The 19,458-nt window shown below is 42.0% G+C and overlaps 1 protein-coding gene across 2 annotated transcripts in view; it reads right to left on the bottom strand.

The window, feature by feature from the left end:
• Nucleotides 1-19,458, bottom strand: part of GPC6 (glypican 6) — a 796,530-nt gene that overhangs the window by 325,255 nt on the left and 451,817 nt on the right. The window lies entirely within an intron of this gene.

Here is a 19,458-nt window from a genome sequence, read left to right as displayed (position 1 = left end):
TTTTATAGATCAATGGTCTCGTTAGACAGTAAAATTCATGTTAAATTGCTGTTTTAGGGGTTGTTTTTAAAAGTCTGGAACGGATTAATCCATTTTGTATTACTTTCTATGGGAAGGCGCGCCTTGGTTTTGGAATGTTTTGGTTTTGGAACGGACTTCTGGAACGTATTAAGTTTGAGAACCAAGGTACCACTGTACTTCATCCAAATGAATCCAGCTTTCAGAAAAGGTCTGTCTGTCCATATGATAGGTGCACTGTTTCAGATTTACTTTTAACTACCTCATACATTTTTATCTTCTTACAATGTCAATAACCAAATGTGGGATGGTATGCTCCCCCCCCCCCCCCGAGACACACAAAAGAAGAAAATAAATAAATATTATGGTAATGTGCTGTCTGTTCAGGAAAGGATATGATTACAGAGGTTCTGGGGGATATTTCGTGTTCCCCATGTATAATCTGAATTACTACCTGAATGGGTTGCTCTATTTGTAGAACATTAAATAATTTATTTAGGAAGCACAGTAATAGAGAATAGCGGTGAATCCCTAGAGGTGGGTGAATAATACATTAAAAATATTTTTATTCTGTTGGTGTGTGTGCACGTGTGTGTCCTTGTTTACTGGATTTCATACTGAGTAGCTAGATACGAGTCTGCAAAGTACATCTTTCCATTTTACTACAACCAAACAAATAAAAGCCACTGCCATGTATAAGTGGCGGGATTATGCCACTTCAGTTTCTGCATTACAAAAAAAGAGTCCTTAATGAAAAGGTTGCCTCTAGTATACCTCATCCTTGGAAAGTATCTAAAGAAAAAATAACCAAGCTCAAGCATAGAGAAACTTTTCAGAGCATCTGCTATAAACTATTGAAGGAAACGCTCTGGTAGGATTAAATAACTACCCAAACGGCAACCATGTTGAATGCTATGTGCCTCAGGTCAAAAAAGGTTCAAGAAGTCACCAGATTTCAATGCTTCAGGGCATAAATTGATTGCTTTCTAGAATACCAAAGTATATATATATTTTCACATCTAGGTATACAGCAGCGCAGAACTGAACAGATATATCAGATTGGCTTTGAAACACTGCCTATAGGCTAAAGAAGGGAAATGTTCGGCAGATTTCAGCTGTAGTCCTATACACACTTACCTAGAAGTAAGACCCACTGAACTCAAAGGGGCTTACCTCTAAGTAGACCAGTGGAAGCAAATGGGATACTGACAGTAGCAGATGACATGGTGATGCTCATCTGTTCTCGTTCTGTCCGCACCGCTGATACATACTGAGAAGAAGATGGGGAAGCTGGTATGATACAAATGTGCTGGCAGAAGTGATGGAGGTCAAGTAAATAGTGCCTTTCTTTAAGTATTAAAATGGTTAAGGATTCAGGAGACTTTAAAAGGCAGGGAAAGAAAAACCCTGCTGTTTTGAAACCACCGACAGAGTGAGGGACCAAAGCGAGACATCCGGCTACCTTTCAATATCTATCGCCACATGGCACATACAGGTGTTTTCATTTGTTGCATTACGTGTAGCTAAATTTGTATTATTGGGTCTATTAGAAGCCCAGTGTGGATATGATTTGTAATAACAAGGCACAGGTGTTCTTTTTAAATTCCCACCCCACTCGTTGCTTGACAACACGTTTCACTTCAGCTGTTTTTTGTTATGGCTGCAGCCAGCCAACTGCTAGGAAGTAAGCATGACAAGTGTTCCCTCAGATTTTAGGATTCAAAAAGCCAGTGGAGGAAAGTGCAGGTGAAGATATCGCACCCCTTACATAACAAAGAAATAATTACTTACAATCTGTTTCCTCCTTTCTTTGCATGTTATGAAGGCAGCAAATGACTGCGCAACAAGACAAGCACACTTGCCAGTTCTACCACTTTCCCCGATAAACTGCGAGACTTAACTGCATAAATGAGAGACACATTCAGTGAACTCCCCTGATTTGATCTCAGTTTTGGGTCAAAGCTTGATACAGGAAAGATCATTTCAACGAGAATAACACTAGTATTATATTAGCGGAGCAGACACAATCTTTCCCTCTGGCCAGTGCTCTGGGAGTAGCGCTGACAAAAGGAGATTGGTACAATTGACTTAGATTTACAATGGGCTACACAAGATACTACCAGGAGTTATGGATAGCTGGGGTTTGAATAATAGGTGTTCTACTTGCTAAGTTACCCCATCAGTCATAACAAAGAAAGAGAAAGAGAGAGAGAGGGAGTGATTGCCATCATATCGCTGTATCAATTCTCATTTATTTACTTCTTTGTGCCAACTAAGCAAGCCAACACACACTGAGAAGGTTAAATTTCCCCAGAAGCCTGCCTGGTAACAGAACAAAAAATGACCTGTGTTTCTTCTTTATGTTGGCTGAAACCGACGAGACAAAAAGATCAGGAGCTGTCATGGGATTGGGAAATGAGCTTTCACCATTATTCATTACTTGCTTGTCAGCAAGTCAAAGATGCTTCTGGAATCCTGCAGGGGAAGAGCAACTGTGGGGCAGAGGAGGGGATCTGGTGGAGAAACAAGAGGGGGTGTGTGTGTGATTTGCAGTGGAGAATTGACAAGTGGGGAAAGAAAAAGTGCCCTGCAGGGGCGCCACATATGGGGGGCTCTGGGTGCCTGTGCACCTACAAAGCTTTTGTTGTGGGTGTTCGGCACCCTCACCACATGTGGCGATCACACAGGGTCCGTCTATTGATCCCTGTGCCACCACTTTATTTCTCCTTGCCACCACCCAGGCCCTACCTGGGACAATACTGAGTCCAGTCAGGGTTAAATTGGAACATAAACTTCTGTTTATTTATTGCAGTTTAACAAGCATGTAGTTTCATAAACGGATTACAATCATGGGGTGCCTATCCAGACCTATAACTTCCGCTACCTGCTCTCACTCACTAAACCACCTCTCAGATATTTACCGTATTTTTCGCTCTATAAAATGCACCAGACCATAAGACACACACAGTTTTTGGAGGAGGAAAAGAAGAAGAAAAGTATTCTGAATCCCAGAAGCCAGAACAGCAAGAGCGATTGCTGTGCAGCGAAAGCAGCGATCCCTCTTGCTGTTCTGGCTTCTGGGATAGCTGCACAGCCTGCACTCGCTCCATAAGACGCACACACATTTCCCCTTACTTTTTAGGAGGGAGAAAGTGAGTCTTATAGAGCAAAAAATATGGTACTTGTCTTCCTAGCTCCTAACTGTTCCTGACTCAGCTTATTTCACTACACTAACTCAACCTACCCACAGACTCTATCCCAATTCACTCCCACTCCAACCAACCACTCAACTCCCAACAAACTCTTCCCTTCGCCCCTCCCAGAGCTGGTTTTATAGTCCCTCTGACTCCACCCCCTGGGTTCTGATTGGGTAACCTGTTTAACTATTTCACCTCCAGCACTCTCATATGTTAACGTCACCCCACAGGGCCCCCTTGCAATTTCCGAGGTCTTGCACGGCCTCGGAGATGCTTTCTGAAGCCTTCTGAGACCTCAGAACCTGATGTCTGAGACCTCATGGGAGGTCAAAAACCATCTACAAGGCCTCACAAGGCCTCAGACAAACTTTTCAAGGTCTCATGAGGTCTCAGAACCTGACTTCTGTTGCTACCATAAGTCAGGTTCCAAGGCCGGGAGTGGGGGGGAGTGTGTGATGTCATGACCCATAAACTAGGGCCCAAGTTGGATCCTTTGGTGCCCCAACACTCCCCTGGTCCTTTTTCCTCCACCAATTACATATCAACGTATCCTAGCAAATTCGATAGGACCCATACTATGATTTCCAAGTCAAGGGCCAACTTGAAAGACAACGATTTGTTCTGAAATAATAAAAGATTTTTTTTTTAAAGGACTTTATACGTTTCAGCTTTCAAATCAAATCAGAAAGCAGGATCGAATCAGAAACTGGGGTGGCTTCTCTAAATCAGGGACATCCCTGGAAAACAGGAACACTTGGAAAGTCTGCTGTGGGCAGGACTTTTTTTTCAGCCAGAACTCACCAGAACTCAGTTCCAGCAGCCCTCGGGTGGGCACCATTGCCATTATAAGATAATAATAATAATAATAATAATAATAATAATAATAATAATAATTTGTTATTTGTACCCCGCCCATCTGGCTGGGTTTCCCCAGCCACCCTGGGTGGCTTCCAACAATGATGAAAAATACATTAAAATGCCACATAATAAAAACTTTTCTAAACAGGGCTGCCTTCAGATGTCTTCTAAATGTTAGGTAGTAGTTTATTTCTTTGACATCTGATGGGAGGGCATTCCACAGGGTGGGAGCCACTACCAAGAAGGCCCTCTGCCTGGTTCCCTTTGGTTCCCTGCCATTGCTTCTCACAATGAGGGAACTGCCAGAAGGCCCTCAGCACTGCACTTCAGTGTCTGGGCAGAACGATGGGGGTGGAGATGCTCCTTCAGGTATACTGAGAAGAAGGGATGTGTTCATGGTGGGTTCCGGCACCTCTTTTTCTAGGAAAATAGCACTGATTGCGGGTATATGTGAAATTGCATATCATGGGGAACCCCATCTAAAAAGCCTATGGACACACTCTGAACCTGTGGAAACCCTCTAAAAAACCCTTAAAGAACCTTACAAACCTCCTTTCTCACACTCCAACTCTCCACAAAGGCTCAGAGGATTGCAGTTGCAAAGGCTTCTGGGATTGCTAGGCATTTCCCTGCATTTGGGGGGGTCATTTTTCCCCTTTTTGGAATTTAAACCAATTTATTTAATTCTGGCATATATGCGTCTGTGCGCAAGTAGGGAGTTTTGAAGCAGGGCTGCTGGGCATGTTGGTTTGTGTGGGCATGAAGCAGGCATGCAGAGAATCTACATGTGTTATTTAATTCCAAGTCAAATAATGAAATAAAAAATAGCATTTGAGTCCATGTGACTTTTTTTTTTTAAAATGAAAAAGCGTGTTCTCCTTCATGGAGAGCACGTGTTGCGGTGGGGGCTGACAGGACACTCCAAAGTTGTGGGGCGGGCTAATTGATCGTTGGCCACTGATGTGATTGGGCTTCCCTTGTTGTTGGGAAGAAGTTAATGTTGCCATTTGTTGATTGACAGCCAGAAATACTAAAACTCCCTGCACGAGGCGTATAGCTTCCTCTTTTTGCCCGTGCATCGGATTGCCCGTCCCCCCTCCCTAGAATTAGGGTTGTTCGCTTTGACCTTGCTATGCCTGTCATGGGGTCATCTGCTCTTGGGGCAGGGGCCCGGTAGGAATTTTGTCCATCTGGCTGATTGGCTGGGGCCATTTGGTTTTTGCCTACTGCGTAGCAAATCGTCACAACTTGTAAGGCTGCGGTTAGGCATTGGTTTATGGTTTGGTTGGTTGAGGGGCATGGATTGGCTGTGCCTGCCGCTCTAATGCTGCTGCTGCAAGGGATTCCGTTAAAGAAATACAGGGGCTCACTATTGCTTTTGTCCGCCCTGTCAAGGGGCTCGGGCCATGCAAGAGCCCCTGGTTGCATTTGGGGAGGGCTGAGGGCAGCTTCCCTGCTCCGTCGCTACCCCAAAATGTATTCCCCTTTTCTGACTTTCGCAGGCATGCGGAATGTCAGTCTGTCCCCTATAGGGGGGCAGATAGTCGCAACCAATGCCTAAGCAACCACTCACATTTTTGTATTTTAATAAAGTTGTGGCCAAAATTATGCCAAAAACCTTAAACAAAATTTCTGTGTGATGTGTGAGTTATTGGGGTGGCCCTGGGGACCTCGACACGGAAGTTGGTTTGGAAAGGTGGAAAGCACCAGGAGAAGGATACAGCGCTTCCTTTTTACCCCTTTTTGCCGTACCTCTTCTCCAATTCCACCCTCTCTATGGCAGCTTTCCCCCTGCGGGGTCCAAAAGCACATTTGCCCATTGTCAAATAGTTCACCAGCATTTATTTGTTGTCAAATACTTCCCCAGCCTTTGTATGACTTATGGTTCTGTTAATAGAAACATTGTTAAAATAATGGTCAGGAATGATTTATTCCTTTCTTAAAGCTTTCCCATGTCCAGGTTTCTTTTGTAATAGATGAATAAAGTTTTAAACTAGTGGGGGGGGGGGGAATCCTGGAAAGGTTATGGCTTGATAAATAAGTTTGATACCCACTATGGTTTGTATGGGAAGGTCTTTTGTTATAGATTAGATGGTGAAAAGGGTTTTTAAAAGGATAGGCAAAATGCACCCTTCATTTTAGAAGGAATAACTCTAAAGGCAAGGTGAACAAGTTGGTTTTTGTAATAAATATTATATATTGTGTATACATAGTGCTGAGTGCATTGTATGAAATGGCAATGGGAGCGATTGCGCCTGACTATTCCCAGCTACAAATCACAGCTTTGCACATCCAGGAGAAGCTCTTTTCCAGGCAGTGCAAAGCTGTCATTTACAGCCAGAGATTGCGCAGCCTTGCAGGCCCCGTGACCCTTTGCAGTAAATAGAAGCCTCCATTATCCCTGGCCTCAAATGACAGGATCAGTGCTTCCCGGGGCCATGTGAAGCTGTCATTTGCAAAAGTTTAACAGGGATGGACTTCAAGAAATGATGAGATTGGGGGGGGGGAGGGGAAGTGCAAATGGGTGGGCTTTCAAACTCAGATTGTCTTGTATATTAGCCAAGCCATTTCCCAACTTTCTAAATAATAATAATAATAATAATAATAGTAATAGTAATAGTAATAATAATAATAATATAATTTATTTATACCCCACCCATCTGGCTGGGTTTCCCCAGCCACTCTGGGCGGCTTCCAATAGAATATTAAAAATATGATAAAACATCAAACATTAAAAACTTCCCTAAACAGGGCTGCCTTCAGATGTCTTCTAAAAGTCAGATAGTTGTTTATTTCCTTGACATCTGATGGGAGGGCATTCCACAGGGCGGGCACCACCACTGAGAAGGACTCTGCCTGGTTCCCTGTAACCTCACTTCTCACAGAAGACCCTCGGAGCTGGACCTCAGTGCCCGGGCTGAATGATGGGTGGAGATGCTCCTTCAGGTATACTGGGCTGAGGCCATTTAGGGCTTTAAAGGTCAGCACCAACACTTTGAATTGTGCTCAGAAACATACATTTCTGGGAAACTGATCCCCTTATTGAAGAGTTAGTCTGATGGGTTGCTCACCCATCTTAAGGTAAAAAGTTTGCCATCTCCTGAGCTAAGAAAAGAGTTTTAAAATAGGACATAGGATTATTAAACATACACTATTGTGCGTTGAGGTCCCCAAGACACCCCTCAATAAAACACAAGTGACACATGATTTTAGTTTAAGGTTTTTGGCATAATTTTGGCCGCAACTTTATTAAAATGAAAAGCAATGTGAGTGGTTGCTTAGGCATTGGTTGTGACTATCTGACCCCACACAGGGACAGACTGACATTCGCATGCCCACAAAGTCAGAAAGGGAAAACATTTTGGGGAGAGAGATGGAACTGGGTACCATGCCTCACCTCTCCCCAAATGCTCCCAGGGGCTCTTGCATGGCCCTAGCCCCTTGACAGGGGTTCGGACAAAAGCATGGTGAGCCCTTGGGCTCCTTTAACAGAAAACCCTTGCAGCAGCAGCATTTTGGAAAAGCAGGCACAGCCAATCTATACCCCTCCACCAACCAATTTCTAAAACAATTCCTAACTGCAACCTTACAAGTTGCGACGATTTGCTACGCAGTAGGCAAAAACCAAATCGCACCAGCCAATCAGCCAAATGGACAAAATTCCTACCGGGCCCCTGCGCCAAAAGCAGACGACCCCATGACAGGCATAGCAAGGTCAAGGGATCAACCTAAAAATATTGAGGGAGGGAGGGTGATCTGATGCACGCAGCGAAAAGAGGAAGCTCAGTGCTGCGCGCAGGGTATTTAAAGGCTATGGCTGTCAATCACGAAATGGCAACATATAAATCTCCCCAGCAACAGGTAACTCAATGATAATGATGGCCAAACTCTTTTCCCACCCAGCAACAGTGGGTGTCTCTCTAGCCCCCACCGCAACATGTGCTCTCCATGAAGGAGAACACGCTTTGTTTCATAGACAACCTTCCTTGCCTGCTACATCTCACCCAGTCTGTGGCACTGAAGTTCATGCATTTTCATTAGGTTTGGGTCAGACTGCCTTTTGCCTCTTTTCTCTCTCTTTTTTTCTTCTTCCATCTCTCCACGTTGCCAAGAAATATTGCTATCTGAGAGAGAGGCCAAGGAAAATCACATTCGAGGTGGTTGTGCAAAAAGCAAAGTAGCAATCCTGTTACTATGGCTCTGAGGAGAAGGCCAAATATCACACACACTGCTCTGAGAAAGGAGGATTATAAATTCCTTCAGCTGCCTTGGAATAAGCTCTCCAGTGTTACATTTTTCAATCGCTTCAGCCACAGCTGTAAGTAGGAACTTCCCCATTTGTAACAGACCATCCTAAAGCAAAGCTCCCAAGCTTTTGATTTATTTCACTTGTAAATAAAAGGTCACATGTAGAATATGGAGGCGATTCAGGAATCGCGGCTTCCAGGGGAACCGTCATGGCTAAAAACATAAATATCTGTTCCGCCCCTTTAAATAGGGACAAGAGAGGGCATAAATCTGTAGAAAAGCTGGTGAATACCAATGAGACAAAAGTGCATCTAATGCATCAGTTGGTCGAATATAAATAGTGTTGCCCACAGTTCATTCACAGCTTTGAAACTGTTGAACAATAATAGAATTTTGAGAGATGACAAGTCTCCCCTCCTCCTTGAAGCAATGTGATATGTGGCCTTGCTTTGGAGCCATGTGACAGTATTGCTTATGCTTTAGCACGACTGGCTTCCAGCATATTTCACTGCATCCATAATTCAGTTTCCAGGCTGCAATATACCTGACCCTGATAACAAGCTGAAATGTGGCTGAGAATGTGTGGTCCAAGCAGTCCTATGTTTCTGTCTTCCTTGATTCCTGTGTCTATTATTATTATTATTATTATTATTATTATTATTATTACCATCAGCATCATCCCACCCAGTGCTGGATTTATGTACAGTGGTACCTTGGGTTAAGTACTTAATTCGTTCTGGAGGTCCGTACTTAACCTGAAACTGTTCTTAACTGAAGCACCACTTTAGCTAATGGGGCCTCCTGCTGCTGCTGTGCTGCCGGAGCATGATTTCTGTTCTCATCCTGAAGCAAAGTTCTTAACCTGAAGCACTATTTCTGGATTAGCAGAGTCTGTAACCTGAAGCGTATGTAACCTGAAGCTTATGTAACCCGAGGTACCTCTGTATAAGCTAAACAAGCTATAGCTTAGGGCCCCACTCTCTTGGGTGTCCCCCAAAAAATTTAAAGGAAAAAAACCCTGGATGTACATTTCCAAAATATAAGATAAAAAAACCAAATAAAATAAAACTTTTGTTATTGCCAAATGCCAATGTGTTTGCATCATTAAGTTTGTTATGAATAAAAAATCATTTTAAGTTAGAGCTTAATAATTATTTCACTATTAATATACTTCTTCTTAATTGTATTTCAGTTCAACAATTACTTTGATAAAATACATATTTTGTTATGTGCAAGTGGCTTTAGATACCTATTAGGTCCATAAATTACCATATAGCACATATTCAACACAAAAAACAGTGACAATTTGTTGTTGACAAAGGACATCTGGACATATAAAGGGCCCCTTCAGTAGCTTAGGGCCTCATTAAACCTAAATCCAGCCCTGATCCCACCACTCACTCTAAGATTCCAAGGTGGGTTACAACGCTAAAGCACTATATTAAAAACAATTTGGATTCACAGAAATAAGACCGGTCCTAAAAATATATAGGCATCCCCCCCATTCACACGTGAGCCACTTGTGTGCAGCCGTGTGTATGCACGGTGCCAGTAAATAAATGTATAGAGTCAAACCAGGAAATGGTGCAAGAATGCTCACAAGGAGACCCTCCACAGAGTCCAAAGAGGACTTCAGTGAGGGCGGAGGAAGCCCCAAAGAGCGCAGAGGTGAGCAGAGCTTTGTTTAGTCTCTTCAGCCTCTTTGCATAGCAGCTGCCAGGAGTCCAGGTTCACAGCTTGATAACACAGTAAGCGTAGATAATTAAAAAGGAGGATTTATTGCAAAAACAGACAGATGGCTCCAGACGGCTCTAATAAAGCCTATGACATCATTACTCAAGATGACCCTTCTGAAGATACCTTCCGGTGTCAACAGAAGATATTGAACTTACAACCCGTACGTCTCTTGTTTTGCTTCCTATCTAGCAGCCCTCCCATTCGCTGACTCTTCGGACTTAGTGGATCAGCTCCAACCCCTTCCCGTTCTGAGAGGCTGTCTCTGAGTTTGTTTGCGCCCGTTTGTGCTTCTGGCGAGCTTTGGCTGTGTTCTAGCCTGCTCTCAGCTACTTCCTTATAAGCTGCCCATCAAGGCCAGGAAGAGCTGAAGTCTGCAGCTGCCGGCTCTCCCCTGCCTGACTAACATCAAAGCCTTTCTGTTCCTGGCTGCTTTCTGCAGTTGGCTGCAAACCTTTGCTTTGAGCTGGCTCATTCTTGACACCAGCATCCTCCAGCCTATACCTGGCCCCAGAGCTTCAACTGTAGTAGAAAGGGGGCAGAAAGTGCAGTTTTAATCACCATCAGAATTGGTAGAGTACAGTTACGTAAACTTCAGTAAAGTCTAAAATGCATGAGCTTCTGTTTAGAAGATATCGATCCCCCCCCCCCCCCCCGGATAATAAATATTCACAGGTTTGTATCTTGGCAAGTTGGCAAATGATTCCCAGTTAATAATTACTGACTTTTACCCTTCTGCATTTAAGCAATCATTCTCCTTGTAATGATTTCCACTAACACATTCACATTTATTGACTAATGTTTGTTTGGGCTGTGTCATCATAACCATGACATATTTTTCATCTTATAGATTAAGTGCCATCTTTACTGAAACTGTGCCATGTTGTATATTTTCTGTTTGCTTCATTAGCAAGGCAAGGTTGGCCAAACAGGGATTTAAGTTGGTTGCTTTCCCAACCACACAAAGGAGATAGTCCCAACCAAGCTTTCTTTTTCTTTATTATTAGTGGGAAACTGAACTGTGTGTGTTCAGTGGACAAAGCCTTGCCTAAGAGCCTGGCAGTTTCATTGACCTTGAAGAGATGAAACAAAATCTTGTTCTAACCACAGGCACAGCCCACTCAATAGTGTAGTGGTGACCGAGGGTATATATACACAATAGCACCCCAGGATACATGATTCCTTCCCACGACTTTAATCGAGATAAAGTGTGCCAAACAAGGCTAACTGCCACCTACAGTAGATAGAGCCATTTTGTACAAAAGAAGAATCACAGGGAATTTAACCGTACTTGCCTTTCCCCTCTTGTCAAGGGAGAAAATGATAAATAGGGCAAGGGGTTATGGCTCACACTTCTTCAACAGGAAAAATAGCATCACTTTTTTCTTTTAGTTATAGGACCAGATGGCAACAGGCCTCCTCCACTCTCCACCTGTCTCTTCTTATCCACGTTCATTGCAGAAATGGTATAAACACATACACTCCAACATTTCTCCGATGAAAGAACGGATGTCCTCTTCTATTATTATTATTATTATTATTATTATTATTATTATTATTATTATTATTTCATCTTATTGGGTTGACCCAGCCACTCTGAGTGGCTTCCAACATATATACAAACACAGGGCTATACAGGACTGCCTTCAGATGCCTTCTAAAGGCTGTATAGTTAGTTACCAACATTGTTGACCAACATTTCTCCAACGAAAATAGGGACGTCCTAAGGAAAAGTGGAAGGGACACGGGTGGTGCTGTGGGTTAAACCACAGAGCCTAGGACTTGCCAATCAGAAGGTCGGCGGTTCGAATCCCCGCAACGGGGTGACCTCCTGCCAACTTAGCAGTTCGAAAGCACATCAAAGTGCAAGTAGATAAATAAGTACTGCTCCGGCGGGAAGGTAAACGGTGTTTCTGTGCGCTGCTCTGGTTCGTCAGAAGCGGCTTAGTCATGCTGGCCACATGACCCCGAAGCTGTACGCTGGCTCCCTCGGCCAATAAAGCGAGATGAGCGCCGCAACCCCAGAGTTGGCCACGACCGGACCTAATGGTCAGGGGTCCCTTTACCTTTAGCTTTAAGGAAAAGTGGGACATTCCAAGATCAATTCAGAAACCGGGATGGCTTCTGCAAATCTGGGACTGTCCCTAAAAAATAGGGACACTTGGTCTAATTCAATGCTATCTATACTGACTGGCAATGGTTCTCCAGGAATTCAGGCATGGGAAATTCCCAGCCATATCTGGATATATCCAGGATTGAAGCTCGGACCTTGAGCTATACCCCATCCCTAATGAAGCTGACTGTGCACACAGAATAGCTGCAGTCATTGCTTTCTAAACTAAGATATGGAACAGACAATGTAGAAACCATGCCCTCTTATTTTAATACTCTGTCACCTTACATGTATGGGGATGGGTGTGGCTATGATGAGTAAATCTGCCCAGGCCTGGGAGAATTTCTGTCATAATCATCACTTTATTTATTTTGTTATTTGTTTGTTTTAAAATGCATTTCTCACTTTCCTTAGAAAAGAACTCAGAACTGTTTCCAAAAATTGGGGAAGGTAAATATCAATAATTTTCAAAAAAGCTGATAGGAAACTAAGCAAATTAGAGTGGCCGGGGCAACCCAGCCAGGTGGGAGGGATAGAAATATTTTTATTTTTATTTTTATTTTTATTTTTATTTTTATTTTACAGTGGGCAAACACAACAAGGCAATAAGCAAAGCAGTAATAATAGAAGATTGAGAACTAGGCAGAACAGCAGCCACAGAAAGAGGCAGCATGAGTTTCAAGGCTGTGTTGACTGAAGACAAGCTTCAAGTTATGCACTGACTTGCTATTAAAATCATAGCTACTATGCACAGTGAGATCGTGTCGCCTAGTGGTTAAGCACTAGTCAGAAGATCCCAGCTGAACCAAGAGCTAACTGAGGAGCCTTGAGCAAGTCATTGTCTTTCAGCCTCATTGCCGCACCCACATGGCTGATTGCACTTGGGCACAGTTTTCATAACTTGTAATAATTCTGTGCAGCCAATCCTCATTTCCTGGCCACCCCATTGTCTCTCAAGTCCTGGTTCTCTGTCTTTCCCCCTCATCAGTTGTGTGGCAGCCCTGTAGGAAGCCCTGATCACTCCACAGTACGGGTGGATGACAGGACCAAGAAGGGAACAGGCAAAGAAGAAGAAGCTGAAGCTGCTATTGAGTGCAAAGTGGCAACTCTTATAGCACAGTCAACTTGTTTGTTGCTATAAGATATTTTGCTGGTTTTGCAGCAGCTGACTAACGCAGCTATCTCTCTGAAAGACTGTATGCTGAGATAATTTCCTTATTCATAGGTTTATCCTCATTTAATATCAGTGGGAGGGAGTTTGAGATAGGAGGGATTGCTCTTGATGGATGCTTTTCAGTTTCAGTGAAGCATGGTCTCATCCATATGGAGAAAACAGAATGCAGTGACAGACATTCAGCTTGTCGGCTTGTCACTCATCCAGCTGAAGGAAAAATTCACAGAAGCATAGATTCGTAGAACTGCAGAGTTAGACGGGACTATGGGGGTTATGTAGTCCAATCCCCTGAAATGCAGGAACCACAACCCTGAGATTAAGAGTCTTATGCTCTATTGACTGAGCTATCAGCAATCAGTCATTTCACAATCATAGCAATGGTTCTTTTTGGGGAAAGGAGTAACACTTTAGAGGTGTTTAACACAAAAACTTCTGGTTCCATTCAGCACGTGGCTGGGGGTTAGTGTGTCTGCAAATTTTATTCACTTCTGCAATTATTATTATTAATATATATATATATATATATATATATATATATATATACACACACACACACACACACACACACATATATACATACACATACACACACACACACACACACACACACACACACACATATATATATATATTGTGTGTTGTTGTTGTTGTTTATAGTATTGGAATTTCTTGCTTACCCTTCACAATAAGCCCCAGGGCAGCTTACAACAATTTGAAAATACAATATGAAAATCAGTTTAAAACATTTCAAATCAGAAGAAAGGTGTTGGTTCTAAAGCATAAATCTCAGCTGTAAAAGGCCAAGGTGGATATTCAGCTTGCTATGAAAGCTATATAATGAGTGTATTGGGTGCACTTACATGGGGAAGGCATTCCACAGAGAACCCTCTTCCAAGCCACCCCCTTCAAATTTTTAAGGGAGGTTGAACTACCAAGAACTCCCCCTGCCCCACTGATCTTAACATCTGGGAGGGTTTGTAGGGAATGGAGGCAGTATTTCAAATGTTTGGGACCTAAGTTATGTAGGGATTTGAACAGTCATGTGGGCACCTTCAATTGTGCTTGGACCTAGACGGAAACCCAGTCAGTAATCTGGCGGCTGCATTTTGAACTTGCTGAAGTTTTCTGGTCATGATGTTGCTTGCCATTTTTTTGTTTTAAAAATTTGCCATTTAAATACTATACGGTATTACTATATTCTAAACTGCCCTGGTAGGGTAGACACTCTAAAAGGAGGGTTCTTTTTTATTATTAAATAAATAAAAAACCATAATTAGGGAAGGGGACGTTACAGTCATGGGAAGTCTGTTGATTATTATTAATTTACTATTAATTATGCTGATTTCCCCCATAAAATGCCCACCATTGTGATGGACGTGTGTACCTGAGAGAGCTTGCATATCACAAGGATCCCTGGCACTTTATAGCTTTGAACACACTGCTGACATAGGTTTGCACAAGCATCTGATTTTACAAGGCTTATTCACCGTATTAAAGTTTAATCAGATCTGCAAATCCTAACCTTCAGGAGGAAGCCTACAATTGTTACAGTATCTGACACCTATCTGAGGCTAGCAAACTCATTTTGAATTAATTGCTTTGCCCTTGTGTGTATTTATATTAGATCTTACGCATTCAGACCTATTGCATACAAGTCCAATTTGCCGGAGGAGAAAAAAATACATAAAGACCAAATTTGCATAAGCATTGGATACAAATGGGATTAGCATACAGACTACAAGAGATGCATTCAAAAACAGTCAACTGTGTTTTTGTGATCTTAAGCTGTCAGCAAATGAGCAACTAATTTTCAGTTGCAGTTTCACTTGGATCATTTTCAAGTGCTTTTGTGCTGGATAGGAAGCTGTCTCCTCTGATTATTTTGTATTCAATTGGCCTTTGTAGTTTGGAAAAGGCATGAGCAGGAAGGTAATTGCCTTCCGAATTCAATTTAGGGCACAAAAATTGAGACAATCACCAATTTATTTATTTCCACAAAGATATCTACTCACTGTTCTTATGAAGACTAGCAAAATGGCCATCATTATTATAGACAGGAATTATGTGCAAGCATTTTATATTGCATCTCCCCCTGGAATATGTTCCTTACATGGTGTACCAGAATCTACATTGCTAGATTCAAATTCCCATCAACCCCAGCTAGCATGGGCAATGACCAGAGATGATGGAGATTGTAGTCCAACATCTGCAGGCCATTTAGTTCTCCTGGCTCAGTGCTGTTAACCAGATGGTTGGGGGTTCGAGCCCTTCCAGGGTTGGCTGTGAACAGGTTTTCTGCACTGCAAGGAGTTGGACCAATGACCTTTGAGGTCCCTTCTAACTCTACAATCCTATTACTCTATCCCTGTGATACAGAATTCACACATGCCCTTCCTCCACCAAGGAGTCCTTACTGATGATAAGCAGATTTTGCACCCACTGTGATAATGTCCCTAAGATTAATATGTACTTTCCTCCAGTGAAGTGAAGTGGTGTGTGTGTGTGTGTGTGTGTGTGTGTGTGTGTAGGGCTGATATCCCTAGAAAGGGAATTCCAAAGGCAAAGGACCCCCACTGAAAAGGTCCTATCCTGGTACCCACAACTTTATCTTCACTAACGATGGGATAGAAAGCAAAGCCTCTGAAGCGAATCTCAAGGAGGTTTGGATAGGTTGTATGGGTGAAAGAAATATAAGAATTATGCCCAGGGAAAGTTTTGGGGATGTGATTAAACCTAATCTCTCACTGCAATGACTCCATTGTCTACTGCAGGGAGCAAAGAATGAAGTTTTTCAAGATCAGCACAACAGGCTCTATTTAATAACCTGGATGCTTTATTCTGAGCCAGTTGATGCTTCTGAACATTTTTTTAAAGACAGCCCCATATGCCGAGCAAAGTCTTGCTTGGGACACAGCCCTATCAATTTCCTTTTTCTTGTATCAATCTGTTCACCCACCTAATATTGGTCTTTTGTTTTCCAACAAACCATTTTATCGTCCCATTTTGGACCTGAAGGCTGTTTCATTACTGACATCCATATCATGACCAGTCGCTGGCAGCCCAATTTCTGTCCACCATTTGGTTGCCACTAATGGAACAATTCGTAATGCTGCCCTTTGCCTCTGGTCAGCTGCCCCAGCACCGTAGTGGTAATTGCTATCATGCATTTCAAAGACCAGAAACATTTGCTTGGATGGCAAGCATATGATGAATTCAAATGAAAATGTTATGAGTGGAATTTCCTGCCATTCATTACACCCAACTGACTGACACAATGCCCTATGTAAATTCCATAAAGCTATAGAATGAAGTTTTCCTAGGAGATTAAACACCAGCAACAAGTCAGCCGATGTGTGTGGAACTTGGGAAGCAAACCACAAACCACAGACCTGACAAGCAGAGTGAAAGCAAATTTAAAAGTTAAAATGGGTTGGAATTGTTAAGTATTTAATTGACACATAAATGGAAAATGTGCATTAATGAAAGTTTGAAATGGAAAATGGCTAAATGTGTATTAGTGAAAAGGTTTAACACAGGGTGATTCAATTGAAGCCAAGAAGATCACTCTGAGCTCTTGCTGAGTTGATAATTAACTAACTGTTGTTTTTGCCAGCCAACATGTAAGTGTTGTAACCTTAGATCAGGTGACAAAGGTATTGAGTTGCAAATTCGCCATCTTGAGAAGTGTGGTATTTTCAGTCTTTCTCTGAACACAATAAAGAACAGAAGGATGTAAATGAAGCTGTCAAGGAAAACAGCTCAAGGAAAATGGATGGTGTTAAATCTTTGCTTATATATCTGTTTGGAGTTATCTTTTATTTCTAAGATGCTGAGCCTGTGCTGGACAGCACAAGACATTGTCTGGATAATTTGAATGCATATTTGATAATTATGTTTTGTTTTAAAGATTTCTGCAAGCAAAAATGTAAATAATATTTTTTATGGGACTGAACAATGATTTATTCCAAAAGGAGTCAGTTCTTATGCTTCCAGTTGCTTCAAACTTTGCAATATTAATATGTGCTAAAGGAATGTCAGACTGTGTTCTGAATCTTGTCAGCTCCCCAACCCCACAAAGCAGCAAAAAAAACCCCAAAACATATTTTTTTGGGGGAGGAATTAATGATTTCATAAATAGGGAGAATTTGGCAGACTGCATGGTTTGATATACCCGTAAAAAAGCAGACCAACTCATGCCTATTTGACCTGGGATTTATTTTTTATTTTTTTTGTGGGGAGCAAGGTGGAAATTAACACATGGCAGCTTGGGGAGATAGCTCTGTATTATGAAGACTATTATTACTCAAAACATATTCCCTTCATTCATTATTTGGGTTATCTAGGATTTCCCTTTAGTGACAAACCTCCTTTTCATCCCTGCACTGGGATGCAGCCTCTTGTCAATACACTATTCAGGAAGAAGGCTTATGGTGGAAGATTAGTGCTGCCATCATGACCCTGCTAGCAGCTACTGATACTGCTAGCAACGAGGCTGATGTTGCTGACATCTGGAGTGACATAACCCACAGCAGTATCACAAATGGATAAAGCCATCACAGATGCAGAGCGGGGAGAGCAGAGATTAAGGTTAGAAGGAAAGAGCAGGCCTTATTGCTTACCCAAGAAAGCAAGTTGCAGGGATACTCTCAGTTCTGACGCGTGTGTGTGTGATTTGAACAGGGCTGGAGAAATATCAATTTTTCACAGAGGGAACAGGCAAAAAGGACTAATAACAGGAATAGCCACTGAAACATGAAAAGTCATGGCTCAGATTCCTCTCTCCAATACCGGCACAACTGCTTTAACCTGTAAGGTAGCCCCCAATTTAGTATTAAATGGAAAACTGGACCACTTGCTCCTCACCCTTGGAGGTCTGCTGAAATCTGTACAACTGTATCTCCTCATTCTCTAGCAATCCCTCACTGGAAATTCAAATACACTGAGCCTTCAAAGTTTTGGAGTGTCTTCTCTGGGCATTTTTCTTTTTCTTAGTACAGCTGAACAAATGTTCCCCCATTATTTCACTGGAAAGAAACTCTGCCATCAATTTGTACAGAGATACATTTAGAAAGAAGGCAGCACCAGAGAGAAGAAGAAAGAAGAGATCCTGTCCCAGCTCATGGAGAACGAAAAACAGCTAATAACAAAACCTAAAGATGAAATAATAAAACAAAATATAAAAATGTTGCAGTCTCAGTTCTCCATGGTGGTGGGAGAGGAGATCGAATGGAAAATAAAAACCATGAGACAAAAAAATTTTGAGGCAGCCAACAAAGTTGGGAGATTCTTGGTGGGGCAAATAAAAGCAAGACAAAAACAGAACACAATTTGTAAAATAAAAGATGGGGATAAAATGATTGAGGACCCGAAAGAAATTAGAAAAGTATTTCAGAGATTCTGTAGAGATCTTTATAGGAAAGATAAAGAAGACAATAAGAGAATAGAAAAGTATATCCATGACCATAAACTACATCAAATCTCAGAAGAAGAAAAAAGAATGCTTAACCAGGAGATAACAGAACAAGAGGTCATGAAGGCAATAAAAAGAATGAAAATAGGGAAGGCCCCAGGACCAGACGGTATCTCAGCAAAGTATTATAAAACACTATCGCAATACCTGACACCTGTTCTAAGTGAAGTAATGAATAAAGTCTTAAGAGAAGGAAAGATGCCAAATACCTGGAAAGAAGCTTATATTACACTGATCCCGAAGAAAGAGGGGGATATATTAGATGTAAAAAAATTCAGACCAATTTCGTTATTGAATAACGACTATAAGCTATTTGCGGATATACTAGCGAATACACTAAAAATGGTGTTAAATAAGGTGATACACAAGGACCAAACAGGCTTTCTGCTGGGGAGGCAACTAAGGGACAACGTAAGAAACCTGATAAATATAATTGAATACCTTGAAGTCAGAAATGAGAAACAGGCAGTACTATTGTTCATAGACGCGGAAAAAGCGTTCGATAATGTTTCTTGGCATTTCATGAAAGAAAACTTAAAAGTACTAGGAATTGGTGAAATTTTTTTGAGAGGTATTGACACGATTTATTAGGACCAAAAAGCAAAGTTAATAATTAATAACAACATATCAGATAACTTTGAGATAA

This window comes from Podarcis pityusensis, assembly GCF_964106645.2.
Source record: "Podarcis pityusensis genome assembly, chromosome: 4".
Taxonomy (NCBI): domain Eukaryota; kingdom Metazoa; phylum Chordata; class Lepidosauria; order Squamata; family Lacertidae; genus Podarcis; species Podarcis pityusensis.
The sequence above is the reverse complement of the archived record's forward strand: the minus strand, read 5'-3'. Positions and strand labels throughout refer to the sequence as shown.